At 36.1% G+C, this 24,712-nt stretch overlaps 1 pseudogene; it reads right to left on the reverse strand.

The window, feature by feature from the left end:
• The window catches only part of LOC148584522 (cysteine-rich receptor-like protein kinase 19), a 46,267-nt pseudogene extending 22,819 nt beyond the window's left edge, over window positions 1–23,448 (reverse strand).
• Between the last annotated feature and the right edge of the window lie 1,264 nt (window positions 23,449–24,712).

Consider the following 24,712-nt stretch of genomic DNA (forward strand, 5'->3'; position numbering starts at 1 on the left):
AGATCAAGCACTGAGGTTGAGTATCGATCTCTAGCTATTGCTACAACTGAACTATATTAGTTAAGAATGCTCTTTCGTGCAATTCACATCTCTCTACCAATTGCTCCAGTTGTTTGGTGTGACAATGTGAGTGCCCTATCTTTGGCAACCAATCGAATTTACCATGCTAGAACAAAGCACATTGAAGTTGACTATCACTATGTCAGGGAAAAGTCCTCAACAAAGATATCAAAATCTCCTTTATCTCTACAGCAGATCAAATTGCAGATGTTTTTACCAAAGGATTATCTTCAGCACGTTTTTTCTTTTTTCTTTCTCAAATCCAAGCTCAAAGTGATTCCATCCCTTTTTTGCTTGAGGGGGCATGTTAAGCTAACTGATGATCCTACTGTTATCACAGCGAATGAAGTTCCAACAACACATTGCGATCGATCGCAGCCTTCAGAGTATCGAGCACAAGATCGATCGTAGTATCCGAGAGATTTATGATCCGAGAGCACCCGAGTGCGATCGAGCGCAGTCTCAGTAGTGATCCAGCATCATAAGACTTCTATTCCTTCTCAACCTCTCTTCTATCTTTAAATACAAACAGAATATCATCTGTTTGTATTATATCTCTTCTCTTGTAATTATTTCTAATTAGATTTCTTTAGTTTATTAAGTCTTCTATTGTAAATAGTTTTCTTAGATTGTTATCTTATCACTCTTATCTTGATAAGATTAAAGTTTGATTGTAATTGTAACTCTTTCATTATTTAAGCTCAATGAGAAGGCTGATGACATTATTCTGCCAAATTCTATTTCTCTAAGAAATCTTTTATTATCCTTTATATTTTGTTTATTACTAATAACAAATTTATTTAGAGCTCCTCTTTGACATTCAATCAGTTTCTCTACAATTTTTTTTTTTTTTTTTTTTTTTTAAGTTTTTCATATCCAAATACATATTTTCTACTAGTAGGTTTTAGAGAATTAGTATAAAGGTTCTTGATCTTCGAGAGAATCAGAAAAATTGCAGGCTAGATAATAGATATGAGTGAAGGTTTTCGTTCTTATGTGGAATTCCAACAACAAATAGAAAAAGAGACGGCCTACATTCCACTTTAAATTTGAGAATAAAAAAAACTATTTGATTTCTGTGAAATTCCATCACTCAGAGACAATAGATGTTGGTGCACTACAAGAAAGTTGCTCATTAGGGGCGACTTATTAGGGGCGACTAAAAAGTCGCCCCTAATACTCAACTATTAGGGGCGACTTTCAAAGTCGCCCCTAATAGTTACGTATTAGCGTCCATCTACTAGTGGACGCTAATAATGGGTTGAAAATTGGACTATTAGCGTCCACTTTACAGTGGACGCTAATAAGTCGACCCTAATATACGCGCGGGAATTATCCGAGGGGCGGGAAAAATTTAAGCGGCAAAAAAAAAAACTTTTAGGGTCGATAATAGTTGACCCTAATAATTAACAAATAGCGTCCACTTAAGTGGACGCTATAAGCTGAAAAAAAAAAAAAAAAAAATCACATAAAAGCTCAATAGGGTCGACTTTCATCGTCGACCCTAATAGTTAGTTATTAGGGTCGACAAAAGTCGACCCTAAAGAGTCAGTAGTAAATCAAAAAAAAAAAAATAAAAAAAAAAAATAGATAACTAATAGCGTCCACTCTAAGTGGACGCTAAAGATACCTCATTAGGGTCGACTTTTAAAGTCGACCCTAATACTTACGTATTAGGGTCGACAAAAGTCGACCCTAAAGAATCGGTAGTAAATCAAAAAAAAAAAAATAAATAAAAATAGATAACTAATAGCGTCCACTCTAAGTAGACGCTGAAGATACCTCATTAGGGTCGACTTTTAAAGTCGACCCTAATGCTTATGTATTAGGGTCGACTTTTTGTCGACCCTAAAGAGTCCATAGTAAAATAAAAAAAAAAAAAAAAAAAAAAATAGATAACTAATAGCGTCCACTATAAGTGGACGCTGAAGATACCTCATTAGGGTCGACTTTTTGTCGACCCTAAAGAGTCCATAGTAAAATAAAAAAAAAATAAAAAATAAAAATAGATAACTAATAGCGTCCACTATAAGTGGACGCTGAAGATACCTCATTAGGGTCGACTTTTAAAGTCGACCCTAATGCTTATGTATTAGGGTCGACAAAAGTCGACCCTAAAGAGTCCGTAGTAAAATAAAAAAAAAAAAAAAAAAAAAAATAGATAACTAATAGCGTCCACTATAAGTGGACGCTGAAGATACCTCATTAGGGTCGACTTTTAAAGTCGACCCTAATGCTTATGTATTAGGGTCGACAAAAGTCGACCCTAAAGAGTCCGTAGTAAAATAAAAAAAAAATAAAAAATAAAAATAGATAACTAATAGCGTCCACTCTAAGTGGACGCTGAAGATGCCTCATTAGGATCGACTTTTAAAGTCGACCCTAATGCTTATGTATTAGGGTCGACAAAAGTCGACCCTAAAGAGTCCGTAGTAAAATAAAAAAAAATAAAAAATAAAAATAGATAACTAATAGCGTCCACTCTAAGTGGACGTTGAAGATACCTCATTAGGGTCGACTTTTAAAGTCGACCCTAATGCTTATGTATTAGGGTCGACAAAAGTCGACCCTAAAGAGTCCGTAGAAAATCAAAAAAAAAATAAAAAATCTGTTATTGCGATCGATCGCACCCAAGGTACGATCGATCGTAATAACAGAATGTTGAAATCCAATATTCGATTACTGCGATCGATCGCACCTTGTGTGCGACCGATCGCAATAACAGAAAGTTGGATTCCAACATTCTGTTACTGCGATCGATCGCACCACAATTTTTATTTTTTTTTAACAAAAATTTAAAAACAATAACAAAATATCTCAATATATAAAATACTAAAAACTACTTTTAATTTTATATTATATTACAACCAAAGCAAAAAAATAAAACACACACACACACATTTTAAAAAATATTAAAATTTAGAGCATCTCCAGTAGTATTTTTAAACTAGCTTTTTAGTTAAATTTAGCTATTTTGTTAACTTTTCTTGCTCCAATAGACACTGTAAAATAGAAGATTTTCCTATTACTGCTACAATGAACTTTCAAGAGCATCTTCAGCAGTAAGATGTATTCTACCTAGTCAAAGCACAATTCTATATTTTAGCTACTAATTTTTTAATACCAACTCCATATTCTTTATTTTATTAAATATTATTTTTTAATCTTTTTTTTTTTTTTTATTCGGGATTGCTTTTGCATCATCTTGTAAATTGCAATAGAATTGATTCACGTAGGATATCCGTGTGTTATTTTTATTAAATGTTTTTTGGAAGAAATAATAAATAATTAATCATTGTAGTTTACCTAAATTACAAATTTCTTCATATCGTATTAAAGTAAAATTAAAGGTACAAAATTTGACTTCAGGGAATAAACTGTTTATTTTTTTAAAATATCTAAAGTACCGTACATTTGATTTTACTTTGTTAAAAGAATAGGGGTATTATAAAAATATAACAAAATAAGTAGACTTTTTGATACAATTTGATAGTTTGACAGGCTACTGTAGTTATTTATATTTTTCTATTTTTTTTTTTTTTTTTGTAAATAAAATACCCCAAATATTTAGCTGCACAAAAAAGTTTACCAATAGCTTTTTTTGTGAACTAAATTTTCAGAACTAAAAGTAGTATCTGTCTAAATGTTCACAAAAAAATTTCAGAACTAAAAGTGGCGGGGGTTCTAAAATTTTGGGAACTAAATTTTCACCAACTGAAGACCTCCCGCCATTCGTCTCCCCACTCTCACGCTGTCTCTCACTCTCACTCTCACTCTCATGCTGTCTCTCAATCTCACTCTCTCACTCTCTCGAGCTCACTCTCACTCTCTCCCTCCCTCTCTCTCGAGCTCTCTCTCTCTCTCACTCACTCCACGCAAGTTTCTCTCTCTCCGGCAGCTGTTTCCGGCGCACCTCTCTCACTGCCAGCTCTCACTCCAGTGAACTTAACGCTCTCTTGTAGCTCTCTCAGGTATGAGTTTCTCCTAAATCCTTGCAAACCTTAAATGCCTCTCAATCACTCAATAATATCCATGAATTGTGATTTGAAGAAATGGGTAAAGAAAAGGGGCAAGAATGAGTAAAGAAAGTTATCACAATTCTTATAAATTCAAACTCTAATAGCTCAAGAATGGGTTAATAATGAATTAGTTTCACAATATTTCTTTACCCATTCTCAAATGAATTAGTTTCACAATATTGCTTCATTTCTCATGAAATTGCTTGTAAATGCAAACTCTAATAGCTCAAGAATGGGTAAATAATGAATTAGTTTCACAATATTGATTCATTTCTCATGAAATTGCTTGTAAATTCAAACTCTAATAGAGGTTCTAGATGGTACGTTTGATTGTCTACTTGTTGCTTTTTACACCATCTTATATTTTTTTACACCATCTTATATTGCTTCATTTCTCATGAACCTCTATATACATTGAATTGGAAGATAGATAGTGGACTATTGGACTTATAGTGGTTGGTTGGTTGATTGTGATAATTTGCACAAATGTTGTGAGATCTTGGATGTTATTTCGTGCTTAAAATTTGAAATTATTGATATTCATTTATGTAAAAAATTATTGATTTTTTAATTTAAATTATACAATTTTCATTCCATTTAGGCTAACTTGGTAGTGTTCATCAACCAATAAATCCTTGGTAACAAAGAAAAGAAAATTAAGGATCGATGGAAATGTCATATCAACTTGGTGGGATGAGAGTGTAGTTTTAGTATTTCTTAAGTAAATAATATTAATAAACTTTTACAACTCACAAAGATGAAGCAGAAACTTTAAAGCGGCCAACTTATATCAATGTTAGATGACCTTTCCGAGGTTGAGTGCTAACGTATTCCAATATTGGATGTCTTTTCGAGGTTAGATTGGGTGATTGGAAGATTTTCAAAAGAGTACAATGTGAAAAATGAAAGCTAGACATAATGCATAATATGCATTACAACTTCTTCTTCTTCTTGTTTTCTTCCCTAATCAATACGATTAAAATTCAAAAATAATTTGTTTGGTTCATGAGAAATAAGATTGTCCCCACTGTCTATCTTCCAATTAAATGTATATAGAGGTTCTAGATGAAGTCTTCCAATTAAATGTCCTACATGTCATGTTAGAATTGGCTCCCTTAAATGAAGCTAGCAACTTTAAGGTCCTCTAAATGTCTGGTGTATAAGAGCATATGAACTGAAAAAAAAAAAAAATATGCATGAGTTTGTCTTAGATCCTATCAATCCATAACCCCTTCAAAAGTCATAAAGAAAAAAAAAAAAATACTGATATGTATTTGTGCTTGTGTATTTGAGATGCTAAGGGCTGTAATATACTACACCTGAATGCCACCATCTTCACCAAATTTACCATGTATAACTGGTAAATTTGTGTCTACAGAAGCAGGAAGATGTTCTGCAAACGCCTATCTGCGATCGATCGCATCAGGCCTGCGATCGATCGCAGAGTACTCTGATTCTCAGTTTGAGCTTCTGATCCTGCGATCGATCGCAGTTTGCTTTGTTCCTCACATTGAGTTTCTGGTACTGCGATCAATCCTGCGATCGATCGCAGTTTGCTCTGATTCCGATTAGTTAAGTTTAATGGATTAAAGTAAAGTTTAATGAATTAATGGATTAAAGTAAAGTAAAGTTTATTGGAACTTTGCTCATGTAATTGCTAATATTAGGCTTTAAAATTAGGGTTAAATACGAAAGTGGCCCATGTGTTTTTGAGTTTTTAAAAATGGTAAAATTAGTCCTTGTATTTTTTGACACTTTAAAATCAATCTTTCTATGTATTTTCGTTAGTGGGCCATTTGTCACGTGTCAAAAAAATCAATTGGTCAAATCACGTTGTGTTATGTGTACTATCTCCGCATAATCATTTCCCGACAATAATCAAATACTTCCAAATCAATTTTTCATCTTGTCCCTAGCTCCACATGGATGGGTTTCTTTCACACCTAACCCATTCTCGTTGCCCTAGCATTGCCATTCTTCCCATATTTAGTCAATTTAATCTTACAAATCAAATATTAGATTTGTGGACTTATGTTGACTCCACATAAATCAATGGTGGACTACATAAGTCTAATAGTTGATCTTTTGAGTGTGTAAGAGAATATAAGCCAAATATCAAAAACTTATTGACCACTAACATTTCTCTAAAAAATGTAAAACTGTCATTGAGCTAAACTAGTAAATAAATTACAAATAGAAATTTGTTCTAAACCAGTAACCCACTTCTAGAATATTTTGTTAGGTAACATCGCATTGAGCTAGCATCATTTCGTATATATTTGTTCTAAACTAGTAACCCACTTCTAGAATATTTTGTTAGGTAACATCGCATTGAGCTAGCATCATTTCGTATATATTTGTTCTAAACTAGTAACCCACTTCTAGAATTCTCTCATTACCCATGCTCCTTTTAAACTTTCCCTCCCTTAATATTTGAGAACAGACCTCCCATTTAATTCTATTAATTCAATTCTTAAGAATCTGATCTTCTAATTCCCTTGTGTGCGTACATGTACGTAACGAATAACCTTTAATAGGAACATCAATATGGATAGGAGTTGGATGCGGGAAAGAACTCGATGTTCAGAGCGATTTCAAAAAGGTGTGGAAGAATTCATGGGAATGGCAGTTAAATCAGTTGATTCACGTGATATGACAAAGTGTCCATGCCGTGATTGTGCAAATCGATATTATTCTCATATTAGCGAGGTGAAGGGTCACTTGTATATGAATGGATTTACTCCGACATACACTAGATGGATATTTCACGGGGAAGAAGATCATTTTAGGGAAAACACTTCTACAAACATGCACACACATACAAGTGAAATGATGGAGGAGGTTGATGCAGTTGAAGAATTGTTAGACGATGTATGTATGAGGACATTTGTTGATGCTAACATCGGAGAATCCTCTACTTCACAGGGCCCCACAACTGATAATCACGAACAAACAAGCTCCTTCTACCAATTTTGGGAAGATGGTTTACGAGAACTTTATCCAAGCTGCAAGAAATTTACACAAATTGCTTTTATACTGAAGATGCTTCATATAAAGGCGTTCTGCAACATGAGTAACAAGGCGTTTGATATGATGATTGACTTGATAAAGACGGCCCTCCCAGATGGAGAGACATTGCCACGCTCGTATAGAGAAGCAATACAGTTTAGGCGACACTTGGGATTCGGTTACAATAAGATACACGCATGCAAGAATGGTTGTGTGCTTTTTTGGAAAGAACATGCAGACAAAGCGGTATGCCCAAAGTGCAACAATTCAAGATGGATTGATGGCAAAGGCAGAAAGAGTAATATTCCTCAAAAAGTCTTACGGTATTTCCCAATAAAATCGAGGTTACAACGGTTGTTTATGACAAAAGAAATGGCCAAGGAAATGCGGTGGCACAAAGAAGGTCGAGAAGATGATGGCAATACTCTCAGACACCCCGCCGATTCTATTGTATGGAAAGAGTTTGATAAAAGACATGAGTGGTTTGCAAGTGATTCCCGCAACGTGCGGCTTGGCTTAGCAAGTGATGGTTTCAACCCATATGGTAATATGAGTACAACATATAGCATATGGGCAGTAATGTTAACGGTGTACAATCTCCCTCCGTGGATGTGTATGAAGAGTCCAAATTTGATGTTGCCCCTTATTATCCCAGGGCCTTCAGATCCTGGAAAGAATATTGATGTATATTTGCGGCCATTGGTTGATGACTTGAAAGATTTATGGAATGAAGGCATACGCATGTACGATGCATCAAAGAAAGAGACATTTCAATTGCATGCGACATTACTATGGACTATAAATGATTTTCCTGCATATGGAAAATTATCTGGGTGGTCTACAATTGGAAAGCTTGCATGTCCAGTATGTAATAAGGATACATCGTTCAGGTATTTGAAGTATGGGCATAAGGTGTGCTTCATGTGTCATCGTCGGTGGCTTCCTCAAGAGCATCCATGGCGCAAAAGAGGAGATTTGTTCGATTGTACAGAGGAGCATAGATTGCAACCTGAAGAATTGTCTGAAAGTCAATTGTTGAAACAGCTAAGAGATGCTGAGGGTTTGCAATTTGGAAAAACAAGCGGGAGAAAGAGAAAAAACACAGATGTTATGTTGAATTGGAAGAAGAGAAGTATTTTCTTTGAGTTGCCTTACTGGTCAAGCTTGAAACTACGTCATAATTTAGATGTAATGCATATTGAGAAGAACATATGTGAAAGTATCTTAGGTACGTTGATGAATATCGATGGGAAGACCAAGGACACAGTCAAGGCACGAAGAGATTTACAGTTGATGGGTATACGTAAAGAATTGCATGTGCAGCCAAATGGTGAAACTTATAGGATGCCACTTGCGAAGTACACCTTGACAAGAGATGAGAAGAAGAGTTTATGTGAGTGGTTGAAAGGTGTTAAATTTCCTGACGGGTATGCATCTAACATTGGTCGATGTGTGAACAAGCTTCCTGGTAAAATTTCGGGTATGAAAAGCCACGATTGTCATGTCTTCTTACAGCGCTTGCTTCCTGTTGCAATTCGAAATTTCTCTACGTCAGAAATACGAACAACATTGACCGAGTTCAGTACATTTTTTACGCAGTTATGTGCACGGACGTTGAAAGTTGATATCCTAAAACAAATGAAAGTCGACATTGTAATAATTTTAAGCAAAATGGAAAAAATATTTCCGCCAGCTTTTTTTGATGTTATGATCCATCTAGCACTTCATTTACCTCGGGAGGCCGAGCTTGCTGGTCCCGTACAAAACCGTTGGATGTATCCGTTCGAAAGAGAACTTGGAAGATATAAGAAGTGGACGCGTAACAAAGCGCGTCCAGAGGGGTCTATTGTCGAGTGTTACTTAGCTGAGGAGAGCTTGACCTTCTGTTCCAGGTACCTTCGGGGGATTGAGACAAGATGGAACCGTGAACGGAGAAATGTTGACGTTGATGTTGTAGAAATGAGCCAGCGCTTGGATGTGTTCTCCTAACGAGTTCGGCCGTTAGGAGCAGCTAAATTAGTAACACTGGATGCTAATTATTTTGCTAGGGCACGATGGTATGTGCTTACCAATTGTAACGAAACGGCCTCATATTTGGAGTAAGTTTAGTAATGGCCTTTGTGTTTTACTTGTTACGACATGTTATAATTGTAGGGTTGATGATCATTTACCAATACGTTTATTTTTCATGCAGTGAACATTATAATATGATCAAAAGAGAAGGCGGCCGTGACATTGATAAAAAGCATGAAGCTAACTTTGAACGTTGGTTCCATAAACGTTTATACAATAGTGGGCGTACTGTAGCCAATGACTCAAAACACTTATATGATCTTGCATGTGGGCCTGATCGTCATGTTAGATCGTATAGAGGTTGCATCGTGAATGTGGTTAGGTATCACAGAAAAGAATGTGCAGAAACTCGTACTACTCAGAACAGTGGTGTTTCTGTTTCAGGTGAGGACGAAACCTTAATAACGGAGTATTATGGTGAGTTAAAAAATATTCTACAGTTACGTTACCCTGGCCAAAATCTCGTGTACTTGTTTGAGTGCGATTGGTGGGACACTGGGAGTGCAACAGGAGTACGAATGGACCAAGGCTTCACGATTGTGAATACTTCTCGTAAATGGTGTGAATCCGACCCGTTCATCTTAGCATGTCAAGCTTCGCAAGTGTTTTACTTGGATGATCCCAAATTGGGTGGTAATTGGAAAGTGGTGCAGAAGTGGATCAATAGAGACATCTATGATATTCCAACAGTACAAAAGGGAGATAATACAGAAGATGACCAAAGACTCAGTGATGATGTATACCAGGAAGGTGAATGTGTTGGGGGTAATATGGTCTTTGTTGGTGAAGCGAATGTTGAAGCCTCCACTCAATTACGTAGAGATGATGCGACAATAGCAATTGACGAATTATATATTCAACTTGATGCAAGCATGTTTGCCAACGATAACTTGCCGGACGAGGACCATTATACAAACTTTGATGAGGAAGAGGAGTTATGTAGCGACAACGATATAGACTCTGAACACGAAGAGGACTCTGAACACGAACAATCATCTTCAAGTAACAGTGCTACAGATTCTGAATATGAATCTGATGATGAAATGTGTTGAACACATAAGCTCAAATTTGGTGTAAGTACAAAGTGTATTAGCATATTTAATGAAATTGATGCTCTCTCTCTCTCTCTCTCTCTCTCTCTCTATCTATATATATATATATATATATATATATATATATATATATATATATATATATATATATATTGTGGTGTTTTTATTTTTTATTTTTTACTAGCATGATTATTGTATGTTTGTCAAAAATATTGAACATGCTATATGGTTATAAATTGACTAATATAATTTTGTGGTTTTTGACTTGTTAGCAGATTGATCATAACAATGACAACAACAGGACGCAAACGTGTTCCAGCAGCACGAGGCCGAGGCCGAGGGCAAGGTCAAGGTCGGGGCCTTATTGACGAGCATGAGAGTCCGACTCTCAATTCTGGGTTTGGTGATACAGGTATGCAAGTGTCGCCCTCACCCCCCCTCCTCCTCGAGTCAGTGGATGGGCATCCTTTGTATGAGTCGAATAATCCTATTCACTCAGTGGCAGGATTGGATTCACAGGGAGCCGCCCCTACTGCATCTTGTAAGTTCATGAATTTTATATTTATGAACTGTTATTTTTGTATTATTTTGGTTTGTTATAGACATTTGACAATATACTTTTCCAAATATAACTTACTACGTTACCATGTTTTGCGTAACAGCTACCACGTCTGTCAGAAGTGTAAGGGGTAAGGCCAAGTGTAAGAAGTTGAGTGACCACGTACTTAAGCATGGTCCCTTAGTGCTAAACATCCCAAATAGACACCGGGCACCTGTAGGCGAGAATGCATCATGGTTTGCAAGCAAGATTGGGGAGATTATTCGTAACATGTGCGAACTCCATCACGGTGAATGGAAAAAGGTCCCAGCTGAAGAAAAGAACAAGTTGTTGTTTCATGTTCAGGTATGAATATCAATGTAATGTTTAATAATTTGTTTCGTATGGAAAATTAATGTGACACATTTTTTACCATTGTTTTCTTATCTATTATGTATCAGTCAAACTTCGCACTGAATATGGAACGATACGAGCACATCAAAGCTGTTGAACATAAATTGGGTCGTGCATATGCTAGGCTTCGTTCGAACTTGTATAGGGATCATTACAAGAAATATTTTGACGGCATTGATAAAGACGATGATGAGGGGATTGCCAGGGCTAAGGCTATTGGGAGGGAAAACGTGCCAGCAGGGTATGGTCCTCAACAGTGAAACCTAATATGTGACTCATTTGATGACGGTAAATGGAAGGTAAATATATATTATTATACTGATTAGAATATTCAAATTGATATAATTTGCATGCACTTGAAGACATTTTATGAATAATTGTGTTTTTTTTTTCTTTCCAAATTTCATAGAAAAAGTCTGAACGAAATACCCTAAACAGAAGCAAATTGGAAACAAATCACACAGCTGGGACTTGTTCATTTGTCAACATCATTTACAAAAAGGTAAGTATCTCGTACCATAATTTAATGAAAGTAACGTTATTTAGTGTAAACTTTGATTATATGTATTATGTGTAGGAACAAGAAACAAAAGTGAAGCCTAATCCTGTTGAACTATATGAGGTTACCCATACAAGAAAAAAGGATAAACAGTTTGTGAACGACAAATGCAAAAGTCTATATGTAAGTAACTGTTTACGCTCCGATCATTAAGTTGATTAGTGAAGAACATGAATAGTAAAATTGCATGAAGTATATGTTAAACTAAGGCCAACTATGACTTGTGCAGCTTCAAATGCAAGAATTAACAACCAGTGAGGCCTTAGAGGAAGGCAATGTGGAGGGAACAAGTGCGGATGACCGAATGCAAGAAATAGTCACACAAGTACTAGGGGGCCGACGAGCTGGGCACGTTAGAGGAATGGGATGCGGTCTTATTCCTACCCCTTTAAGAACTTCATCTCAAGCGTTCACCCACTTCGACAACCACGATGAGTGTAGGAAAAGACAAGAAGATACTCAAAGCGAGCTTCAACAGACTAGAATTGAACTTCATCAGTACAGAGAGAATTTGCAAGCCAACGTTGAGGAAACGAACAAATTAAAAGCCACTGTTGAGTTCTTAATGTCACGTATTGGAGGGTTAGTGAAACTCTACCTATGCATTAATTTTACAAAAACACACATACTAAGTAATCGTTAAAAAGCTTATTGATCATTATATGAAATTTTATTCTCTTAGGTCTGGAGGGAGCTTGCTTGGAGGTGCATCAAGTGAAGCCAACAATTGAGGGAGCTTTGGAATAACTTTATTTAGGATGTACTCTTTGATAGCATCTATTTGTGATATATTTTTTGATACTATGTATTTGGATAGTTGTTGGTACTTTCTATTTGCTAATGTGTATTTGACTATTTGTTGATCGTGATCTGTTTGGTAATGTATATTTGTTGGTACTTTTTATTTGGTTTATATTATATTAAGATATTCGCAAAATTTTTGGTTCAACAACTTTTGAGTTAGTAAATCTCCCTTGACATGGTTATCAAGGTTAAAGAACTTTGAGTAAACAATGGAAGGAAGTAATAATATCTTTCTAAATTTTATTTTTAAGTGTATGCAGGATGACAAGAGTACAAGAAAGTTAAACCGCCCAAGCAGGTTCTCGCTTTAATATATTTCATGAAGAAACACATTTTTAGTATCTCTTTCTCTATCATTTTGGGTTTCATTTTCATTGTCTTTGATATTATATATTGGTTCATTGTGGTAGATTACTCAAATTGCTTATGAGGATGAATTGGCAAGGAAGAGAATGCAGATAAGTACTTTATTTTGGGTTTTGGAATTTTGTTGCCCATGAATTGTAAAACATATATTTAATAGTTTTCTCCCTTGGCAGGTTTGGTTAATGGGGCAGTTCTCACATATTTTTTATGATTTTGATGAGGTTAGTCATTTTGAGTTATGTTTCTTGTGGGCATTTAGATTAGTTTGATTATTTCATATATTAATTGATTCATCAAACAATGTTGTTGTGTACTTAAACATAAATGCAATGTTTCTTATAGAGGTACTCTACGTGCATTTTATTTGCCCATGCATGGAGTTATGTTTCTCCGGATAAGTTTTCCTGCTGAATTCTTTTAGTGTTGGTTTCTTCATAGTGAACTTTTTTTTTTGGCCTCAATCTTTTTATTAGGCGCACAATGCTTATCATGGTGTTGGCATTGTGAAATTGATGGGCCGTAGCAGTAGATATATAGCTATGCATGCATCCCTAGCTAGTGGACAAATTGACATATGTTTGATTCATGAGGTACTTATTACTAGCAATTAATTGGATAGTTATCTTTGTGAGCTGTTACTGATTCTACTGATATGCACATCTAAGGTATCTTTTAATTTGCACGGGCCTCATGGTGTTTTGAGTCATCTGAAATACCTGATTGAGACAAAGGGTTCGGCTGTTATTTGTGTCGCAGAGGGAGCACGGCAGGTGAGTTACGTAAGGAATTCATATTTTCGCTTTTGGGTTGAATACTATTAATTGATCAGGTGATTTAAATTGTGCAGTTCTTTTTTGGCTTCATGAAATACTGTGAAAAATTGCCTGTGTTCATTTCATTGCATTGCATAGATCTTATAACTTCTTCATTATATTTTTCCCCAAGATGAAGAGTAAAATTCAGTATGTTATTGTTTTTTGATGCAGAATTTTATTCAGAAAACTAATGCTAAAGATGCGTCTGGGAACATTGTATTTGGAGATTTCGGTGTCCACATTCAACAAGAAGTTGGTGGTTGTATTTTGACTAATTTCTTGTGGTCTTCATCTCTCCATGACTCTTGAGACAAGTTAAGTGGGTTGATAAATAATGAGCTGACTAAAAGTCTAATTTTTAACATCATTGATATGTGTTGCATGGATAAGAATGGACTGCAGTTTGGCGTTTTAGTTGTCATTTGTCACTCTACAAATATGATATATTTTAAGCCATCAAGATCTTACTCTATTAGTGACTCTTTTTGCTGACTGATGATTTGTGTGAATTGTTGCACTTGAACTGGAAATCATTAGAAAACCTACTGATGCTACGATCGATCGCACTTGGAGTGCGATCGATCGCAATTTTCCGAAAACCTACTGATGCTGCGATCGATCGCACTCCAAGTGCGATCGATCGCAATTTTCCGAAAACCTACAGATGCTGCGATCGATCGCACTTGGTGCGATCGATCCCAAAATTTCGAAAACCTACTGATGCTACGATCGATCGCACTCCAAGTGCGATCGATCTCCAAATTTTGAAAACCTACTGATGCTGCGATCGATCGCACACAAGTTTGCAATCGATCGCAGTTTTTTTTTTTTTTTTTTTTTTTTAGGACTATTAGGGTCGACAAATGTGGACCCTAATGGTCTCCAAATTTTGAAAACCTACTGATGCTGCGATCGATCGCACACAAGTTTGCGATCGATCGCAGTTTTTTTTTTTTTTTTTTTAGGACCATTAGGGTCGACAAATGTGGACCCTAATGGTCAACTAATCAGCGTCCACTTCAAAGTGGACGCTGATAGTCAAATTTTTTTTAATATTTTTGGACCATTAGCGTCCACAAATGTGGACGCTAATGGTCAACTATTAGCGTCGACTAATTCTTTTGTGTACATCATCTTTAGAGTCAAACACATGCATCTTTTAGGGTCGATAAAGTGGACGCTAAAAGTCATCATTAGGGTCGACTCTAAGTAGACGCTGATAGTTAGTTTTTTTTTTTTTTAATTTTTTAGGACCATTAGCGTCCACTTTTGGTTTAACTATCAGCGTCCACTTTGATTTGGACGCTAATAGGTATTATTATTATTTTTTAAAAAGGGCCATTAGGGTCCATAAAGTCGACCCTAATGGTTAACTAAAAGTGGACGCTATTGCTTGACTATTAGGGTCGACTTTCGCTTCCGTTTACATCATCTTTAGGGTCCAAACATTGCGACTTTTAGGGGCGATAAAGTGGACTCTAAAAGTGATCATTAGGGTCGACTTTTAAGTGGACCCTGATAATCAGACATTTGATCATTAGGGTCGGACTATTAGGGTCGACACTTTTAGGGTCGAAAAGTGGACGCTGTTGCCAACAGCGTCCACTTTAATGTCTTTAGGGGCGACTTAAAGTCGCCCCTAAAGACCTAATTTCTTGTAGTGGTGATAGGTTTTTTAATAATATTTCATTCTCCAAATTCCATCAAAGAGACTGGGATGTTGGTTAGAGAGTTTTTTTTTTTTTTTTTTTTCCTGATGAATTATTTATTTATTTTATGTTGGTCCTTATTAAATTGGGCCATAATTATTACTTATTTACAACTATTAGAGGCCTTAAATTTTTATGGAAATTTTTTTTGGGCCTTATTAAAATTTTTTTTAGGTCTCATTAAAATTTTTTTTGGGGCCTTATTAAATGGGGGCCCTTGGTGACGGCCTAAGTCGCCAAGCCTTTGGGCCGGCCCTGGCAATAAACTATATTCTCCAGAACTTTTTTTATTTTTATTTTTGAAAAAAATTGTTCACTTCTCATTATATCAAAATCAGGTTGAAGCAATATGCTCCGCTTGAACAATATCACAAATACAATCGGGTATCTCATCCCTCCATACTCAATCTATGACATTTCTGGTTGCTAATCTAGCAAGCCTATGGGCTGCACCGTTTATGTTCCAGCGTACATGGTTGGGTTTCCAATTCGGCAAAGCATTTAAAATCAATCTTGCATCATCTACTAACTGGTCATACCTACTACCATTCTGTTCCCCAGTCTGTAACGCCCATATAATTGTCTGTGCATCTCCTTCTAGAATTACGTTGCTCACATCCAGTTCTTTGCAAAGCTCGGCTGCTCTGACTGTGGCCATCACCTCTGCAGTAGTCGGGTCTAGCCATCCCATTTGCGTGTAACTCCCAGCAGCAAAGACCCGTCTGTCGTGATCTCTGAGAATTAAACCCACTCCCATCCTTCCATTTTTGACATCTACAGCTGCATCACAGTTGATCTTGTACCACCCTTGAGGAGGATGCATCCACTTCTTGATCTCTATTTCTTTGTTGATATCTTCCTCATTTGGTGGAGCATTGCACCCCTTGAAGTCCTCCACTGCTGCAGACGCCAATCTGCCCACTTCATTTGGAGGAGTGAACAAACGTTCATGAATCCACCTATTCCTGCGAAACCAATTTTTCCTTGCTGTTTCCACAAAAATATCAAATTCATCAAATTTCTATATTAAAATCAATCTTTCATCATCTACTAACTGTAATATAGAAATAATGAAGAATATTATAGATTCTAATTAAAGAGAGAGAATATATAATCCCTACCTGCAGCAAGAGAAAGCACCCAATTGTCGTCGTTGGCGACATGCCAAACACAGTAACCGAGCATGCTCATCTCCTTGACATATAAAACCTTATTTTGGTCAGCCTCAATATCATCAAAAGTAATCCAATTGGATCCAATTACGCAGTAATTTACTACAAAAGTAGCATTTGTAGGTTAAAGCAAGGCCATCATCAGTATCAGCGTGAGTCTCTGGATCATGCAAAGCTGCAACTGCGCGCGCATAGTTTGCCGAAAATGGCGAGTAGTAGTGATAAGCCACATTACATTTAACCAATCCAAGTTCCTTTGCATTGAATCCCCGGCAAAGAATAAACAGAATTAGGAGATACAAAATCTGGTGAGTAATGGCATGTTCCATTCACAATTAATTAAAATGGGAAGAAAAAAAAAACTAATGGTAGATGAAGCGTACCAACTTAATGAAAATGTAAATGAGATAGATGCTAGAATGCAAATTAATAACATTTCTTGAGAGGTTCTAATAGAGCTTAGCGAAAATTAAAAATGTCCTTACAATGAAAAGAAAGACATGTAAATACCCTGTCTGCAACACGGAATTTTTTTTTTCCTCACCATGAAACTATATTTCAGAAAGGCCTCCATGCTTAATTAATTATTGGGGTATAAATTGGAAAATTGTTGCATCATTAACAGAAAAAAATTTCTAGCAGCAACTCAGATTTATTTCCTCATCTTGGGTTCTTCTTGTAGAAAAAGCAGGCACTTTTGGAATTCTCTGAGTAGCAATTTCACATTTTAGGATTGAAGAAACCTCCAATATGGATGGCCTATCAACTGCATTTTCCTGAACACACAAAAGAGCTATTTGCAGGCATCTTATTAGTTTACATGATGAATGTTTATCATCCAAAGATGGATATGTTGAGGTTCAATAATGCTGCTTTCCTCACTTGGACGGCTCTTAAAATATGCCTTGCGAGGTACGATTTCGAATGCTATAAAAGTATTTGGCTTCCCTCACTGGACACCAATTGATTTTTAGGTGAGATGGTCAAAGGCCTGGTCCAACAAATGGTATTAGAGACAGGGTTATGGGTTCGAGTTGAGCGAGGAATTGTTGAGGTTTAATATTAATGCTGCTCGATTTACTCACTTGAACGGTTCTTAGAACATGCTTTGTGGGGTGCGATTGCGAATACCATAAAATGATTTGACTTTCCTCACTAGACACCAATTGATTTTTAGATAAGATGGTCAAATGTCTGATTTAACAAGATCCATAAACTCTATGCCTTTGCCTGATTTCCACAACTCATATATATGCCTGAGATAAATGAAACCATCATATATCAATCTTGCTGATCGTAAAAGCAAAACACAAAAAAGGACAAAAGACAAAAGCATGATTAAAACAACTTACGTATTCTAGGAGCTTTAAATCTTCATTCGCACCAAAAGAACATGCATTCTTCTTCCCAGTTATGATGTGGAGGAGTAGAACTCCAAAGCTATAAACATTAGATTTGATAGAGTATAAACCTCGTTTAGCGTATTCAGGAGTAACGTAAGCACTGCATGCAATATTAATTATTGATTATCCGTATAACTATTAATTATTTGATTAGAATGCTTAAATTACTAAACTTCAATCATTATTTGATCAGAATGCTTAAATTACTAAGCTTCATATTCATCTTTCATGAAAATTTTAGCCATACCAAAGTCTAATATCTTAGGTTTCATTTCATTGTCAATTAAAATGTTGCTAGAGGTCTCGATGAATATATTATTGTAAATCAGGAGTATTCTTGAAGATATAAAGGTCCTTAAGTAATCCCTTCGATAATACCAATGAGTTTTCTTAAATCCAAAAGGGATTGTCTAGCAAGATCTGCATCAATGAGATTATGAAGAAAAAGTTGTGAGCTGTGGATTGCATACTGCTAACAGTAACATGTGTTCCTGAATATGATGCTTCAATTAAGTTCAACTTGGTTTTCTTCTCTTTAAAGCTTAAACTAATTTCCAAACCCAATTTTGGCTTATACCTTCTACACTAAAATTGTAAAAAGTAGGCCGGTAGAAGATGATGCTACGAAAATATTTATTGACAATAAGTCAGCGCTTGCATTGGCGAAAAATCCAGTATTCAATGATCGAAAGCGCATAGATAAATGACTTGTTGTTCAGAGGCCTTACTTGTTGTTTCAAGACACTGCAACTTGATACACTGTATTGGTAACAATAAAATTAGAAATTCTTCCTTGCTGCCAATATATGCAGATTGTCTATGAGCACCACTGTGTATAATATATGGAAGAACCGAAATGAGGTTATGTATGGAAGTCATCAAAAGACAGAGGAACAGATTTTACACTCAATTTATTGGGAGGTTCGAACAAGAATATTGGGGGGCAGGGGAAGTTTATAAGGAATGAGGAGACTTTGCTTATTTGCCGTAACTGGAGTATCAAATTTTAAGAGGAGTTGCTTTTTTGATTAGTAGTTGGGTTTGAGTTTCTTTTGTAGCTGGTGTGGTTTTCTGTAGTTTCTTTGGGTTCTGCAGAATTTCTGTTTACTTTAGAGCATCTCTAACTGTATAGGCAAATGGTTGATAATAGCTAAATCTGACTATTGGAAGTGATTTTTCACCTCCAGAAGAGCAGGCAATTTAATTTTTTTTCTTTTAACGTAAACAGTAAATAGACTCTTTAGCCTATCTACTGTTTACAACTACAAATTGCCTCCAAAATAATCCCCCAATCAACTAGTTTTACAATCATAGCATTAGATTTTACCAGCCATAAATCAATTGGGGGTATACAGTTAATTTGAGAGTTACTATTGTAAAAGTTGTAATCTCTTTTCAGTTCCTAAATGTCATTGATTTGTCAGAATTGGTGTAACTTGTGGGTTGCTTTTAGTTATTGTGATTGCTCCACTCATTAAACTCTACATCCTAGCTAGTAAAACCAAAGAAAGTCATCCATTTCTGTTCCAGCGACAAGTCAGACAGGGACGATTGTTCTTATCTCGCATCTCATTCATCAAGGATTGTTCATATCATCGCAATTTCATCAAGGATTCTCTCGGATCTCATTCTTATGACTCTGCTCTCTCTTCAATAAATATTTGAAGGAGGGACGATTACATATATATATATTCTTATAACTCTGGTGCCCTAATGTGTATAATAGCGGCTATCATTAATTAAATATTCCATGCATGTTTAAAGCATTACTTATTAAGGGAAAGTGTTGAAATATTAATTAAATAATAAATGACGAATACTTTTGTAAGAGTATATTTGAATGATCCTAAAGTTAGAGATTTGATTTGATAAAGATTAGATTAGCCTAATTTTAGGGATTTCATTATGATTTAATCACCCTAAATTAGGGGAGTTGATTACTATTACATTTATGTATAAACTCTATAAATAGAGCATTCTATATTGTAAACATTTATTCAATAAGTGCTAAATGTAGCCCTTTGGACTTTATCTGTGGATGTAGGTCGTTGACTGAAGCATGTAAAATCTTAGTATCTTATTTTATGATTCCGCAATTTATTATTTAATTATAAATTTCTTCAGGGTATCAAAGCCTACCACAGGATAAATGGAGCCCACACATACTACTTACCTCGTGACAAGGACCATGAAAAATACTGGCATGCACGTAAGGGAGGGTGTTGAAGAATAATCCCACATTGCATGTGGACAAAATCTTGGACATGTTTATAAGGAATGAGCAATCATCTCTTATCGAACTGATTTTATAAGATGAGTTAGGCCCATGAATTTCTTCATAGTATCAAAGCCAAAGGTCTTGGGATTGAACCTTAACTTCGTCAATTCACCTCCATTTAAATTAGATATTCCACGTGTTGGGCTTTACCTATTAAAAGTAGAGTCTGAGCCCACATGTGAGGGGGAGTGTTAAAGTAATGATTAAGTGATTAAATTTACCTCAGAGCAAAAAGGCTATCGCCATTTGTTAGATTCTGGATTCCAATTTTCTTTTATGTTTCTTATCCTTTGTTTTGATTGATTTCACAATCAAGAAACCCTTTTATTTATTCTGTTTTATTTTTTGTTATTAAAAAAAAAAACAAAAAAAAAAACCGGTTGACGTTCAGTCGAAAGCCGCCAGATCTGCCAGTGCCTTAATCGCCTCCGTTCGTCTTCTTTTTCGTCAATCCACACCTGATCTCCAGTGGTTTGCCTACCAGCCACAAATCCACGAAGTGCAGTGGCGCAACCACCTTAGCCATCCTCTCCGGCGTCAACTTCTCCACCGTCTTCATCTCCCTCATATTTCGTCTCAGATCCCGTGCCTTCTCCACGGTTGTCAAGGCCCAGCACTAGCGTAGCAACGTTTCCCTCACCTCCAACTTCAAACGGCGTGTTTTTCATCGTCCTATGAGGCATGGAGGTATGATGTACATGGTAGGAGGCCAGGAGTAGCGTGTGCTGGAAATTTAGGTAAGAAATTGAAGAAGAAGGGGTATGTTTGGCTACAAGTATGAGTTATCCTTACTTGAGTGCAAAGCTATTCCTATTCTAGTATAGAAATATTGTATCCTAGTTTAGTTGTTATACTTGGAGCTGTTTGGAATTGGATCTTTAAAAAAAAAAAAAAAAAAAAAATGTTGGCCCACGTGAAAATAAATAAATAAATAAATCAAAAAAATCAAAATCAAAAGAGGCTAAGTTGCAAGTCCATTGGCCTATAGTTGGCCAATTTTTGCTCGGTTTTGTGGTATTGTTTAAAACCCAAGCCATTTTAGCCCATAATTGGCTCCCACTTCAGCCCATAGTTGGCTATCTTTTTATTCGGCCTTTGTTGGATTGTTTAAAACCTAGGCCCGGCCTTTGTGGTATTGTTTAAAACCCATGCTCACTTCAGCTCACAGTTGGCTCTCATTTTAACCTAAAGTTGACTCTATTTTTTGGTCCATATATAGATGGCCTCTTTTGTATTGTTATTTCAAGCGTCACCGACCGCCTCGAAAAAAAAAATAAAAAAATAAAAATCAATCAATCAAACATAATGTTTCAAGATCTTACACCTTGAGTTTGAGGGAGAATATTAAAGTATACTTGAATGACCCTAAAGTTAGGGATTTGATGAAAATTGATAAAGATTAGATTAACCTAATTTTAGGGATTTGATTATGATTTAATCCTCCTAAATTAGGGGATTTAATTACGATTACATTTATGTATAAGCTTTATAAATAGAGCATTCTATATTGTAAACATTCATTCAATAAGAGCCTAATGTAGCCCTTTGGGTTTTATCTATGAATGTAGGTCATTGACCGAACCAAATAAAATCTTTGTGTCTTATTTTATGATTCCGCAATTTATTATTTAATTATGAATTTTTTCAACTTTAACATAAGATGGGATGCATGAATGCCGTATGAGAAACATGATATATGTTAAATTACCAATTATTTCAAAAGCTTAAGCTAAAAGGAAAAAGTAAATTTAATCATTTAATCAATACTTTATCAATAAATACAAGAAAAAACAAGATATATGAATAATGACATTTTATTCCAAATAACATATGGAGCACATCCAATCGGATTACAAAAACAAGCAGCTAGGATACTAGCAGACAGTATCAAGGAAACAAAACAACACAAGTGATAATAAATTGGCCTGCAACGCGTACACAAGTACTGATAATTGGCCTTATTTGATATGGATAATAGAAGCTAGCTAGCTTCTAATTAAACACGTGCCACATCTTCTTCGTTCCATGCTCGGGAAGCTGCGAGAATATATTAAGAGTAAAAATGATTTAATAAGTTAGGGTTATAGGATGGATAATGATGGATTGAAGAGTAGAAATCGAAAGAGAAAAATATAGTAAATATAAATTACCTTGGTTTGAAAGAGTCAAGGCAGTGTCGTCGTCGCCCACATGCCACGCAAAGTAACCAAGCAATCCTTTGTCCTTTGCATATCTAACCTTATATAAGATGCTCTTCTTACCATCATAACCAATCCAGGTCGTCCCGTCATAGCAATACTGTATGACGTAGGAGGGATCAGTCACTTCTGCGCCACCGTTGTCTATAAACTTCTGGATTTGGGAATAAGGTATGGGGTCACTTACTTCAGTCGCAGGTCCATTAGCCTCTGAGGATATTTCATGGTCATCAGCATTTTTCAGAAGCCAACTGCGGCCACGAAATGAAAGGCCGAGGACTAATTTGTTGGCCGGCACGCCTGCATAAATCCAAGCACGGACGCCGGCATCCACGTTAATAATTGGTTCAGCGCCTGATGGAGTGTGCAAATTGGCAGGCGGCGCGGTAGAATAGGGTGAGGAATCAGGGAGAGGGGTATACAAGTCATAGGCCATTACGTTGATCCAGTCCAAGCTATCTGAGATAGCTTGAATGGGATAAGTAACGGACGTCAACGTATACTGTGGGGAGTAATAGACGGCTGCGGTTAGAAGCAGCTTGGCTTCGCCAGGGCGATCATCAGCGTCTTTATCCACGGCAGCTCGCAACTCTTTGAGGAGTGTGGCAAGGTTGGTCATCTGATCGGTCGTGTTGGGATACTGCCAGTGGAGGCTAAGGCCATCGTAGTCAAATTCCCTGGCTACATCAATGGAGGAATGTATGAATGTTTTAAGGTAATCAGAATCGCTAGCGATTGTGTCAAAAATGGAAGGATCAGTGTCTCCACTGATGGATAAAATGGCTTTAATATCAGAGTTGTTCTTCACGGTTTTGGCGAAGGTTCGAAGCTGATTGGTTGGAAAGCTGAGTTGGTAGGTGTCATTGACACCAGCAAAGGCAGCAAAAAGATGGGTGAAAAGGCTGAAATCAATGTTCTCCGGCTGCAACTCACCGTTCCAGTACCAGTATCCGGCATTCACATCAGTGCTGCTAGTCATCTTGATCTTGATGATCTTGATGAATGATTATGATGGGTAATTAAGTAGGTATTTGAGAGAGAAGAAGAAATTGGTTCGCTCAAGTGATTTTTCTCCATTGCACCTTCATGCTATTTATACTAATATTTTTATGCATGCATGTGCATGTGCATGTACATGTGCATGTGCATGTGGGCTATTATTATTAATTTGGATTCCATCAAGTTTTGCTGATCAAGATGATTAATTATAATACTCCAACCACGTGCATATACAGCCAAAACGTGTTCCCGTACGTTATGAATTTTGACCTCTGACACACAAAAAAAAGAACATAATAATAAATAAATAAAATAATAATAATAACTGTATTCCAATAATTAAGTCCATCTCTATATGCAACATACCAATTAAAAATAAATAAGTCTATCTCTATATTAATTCCAACAAGTTAATATGGATTCAAATTAATTTGGCTCATTGTATGAGTGGTACTAAGTTAGCTAGCTAGTGTCCCTAAGGGTAGCTCAATCGGTTGTGGATCACGCCTAATAAAGTAGAGGTTACTAGTTCGAATCCCCCATCCCCATTCTCTTGTGTGGATATGTCAAAAAAAAAAAAAAAAAAAAAAAAAAAAAAAAATCAGCTAGCTAGCCCACTAACATTTCCATTAACAACGATTCAATACATGAAGACTCCAATATATATGTCTCCCGTTAATTATAGTGATTCACATATTTGGAATAGCATGGCTCATAGCACACCTCCAAACTTGAATACAAGCCCACTTGTCCCTGAAAAGCAAAACACTAAAATAACAACGGAAAACAAAACCAAAAAATAAAAAATAAAAACAAACAAAGAAAAAAAGAGAGGATATGCTATGGGGTGCCTCCCATAAGCGCTAAGTTTAATGTCTTTAGCTAGACTGTTGTCCTCTTTTAAACTTGAAGCACCAGTATTTTCTTCTTTTGCACCAAAGAGAATGACTTCTTCCTATTGTAGGGTGATTCCAATTGTCTATAGATCAGGGTAGATCATTCTGAGACTTCTCAAACATTTTTTCATCCATAAGGGAATCGTGAACTAGAATAAAATAAGAAGAATACTCAGGGAACTTTTCTATCTTGATGTCTTCAATTTGCTCATCACATAACTCCAACAAACTTCTCTCTTGGACTCTTGGTAATTCGGGAATAGGAGCTGATGTTGAAGAAGTCTCAGTGCTCTCTTCTTTTTCCCAATGGGGTTCATGTGGAATTTTAGTTCGCTCCTCCTTCATCTC

The sequence above is a fragment of the Corylus avellana genome, chromosome 7 (genome assembly GCF_965113065.1).
Source record: "Corylus avellana chromosome 7, dhCorAvel1.hap1.2, whole genome shotgun sequence".
NCBI lineage: Eukaryota > Viridiplantae > Streptophyta > Magnoliopsida > Fagales > Betulaceae > Corylus > Corylus avellana.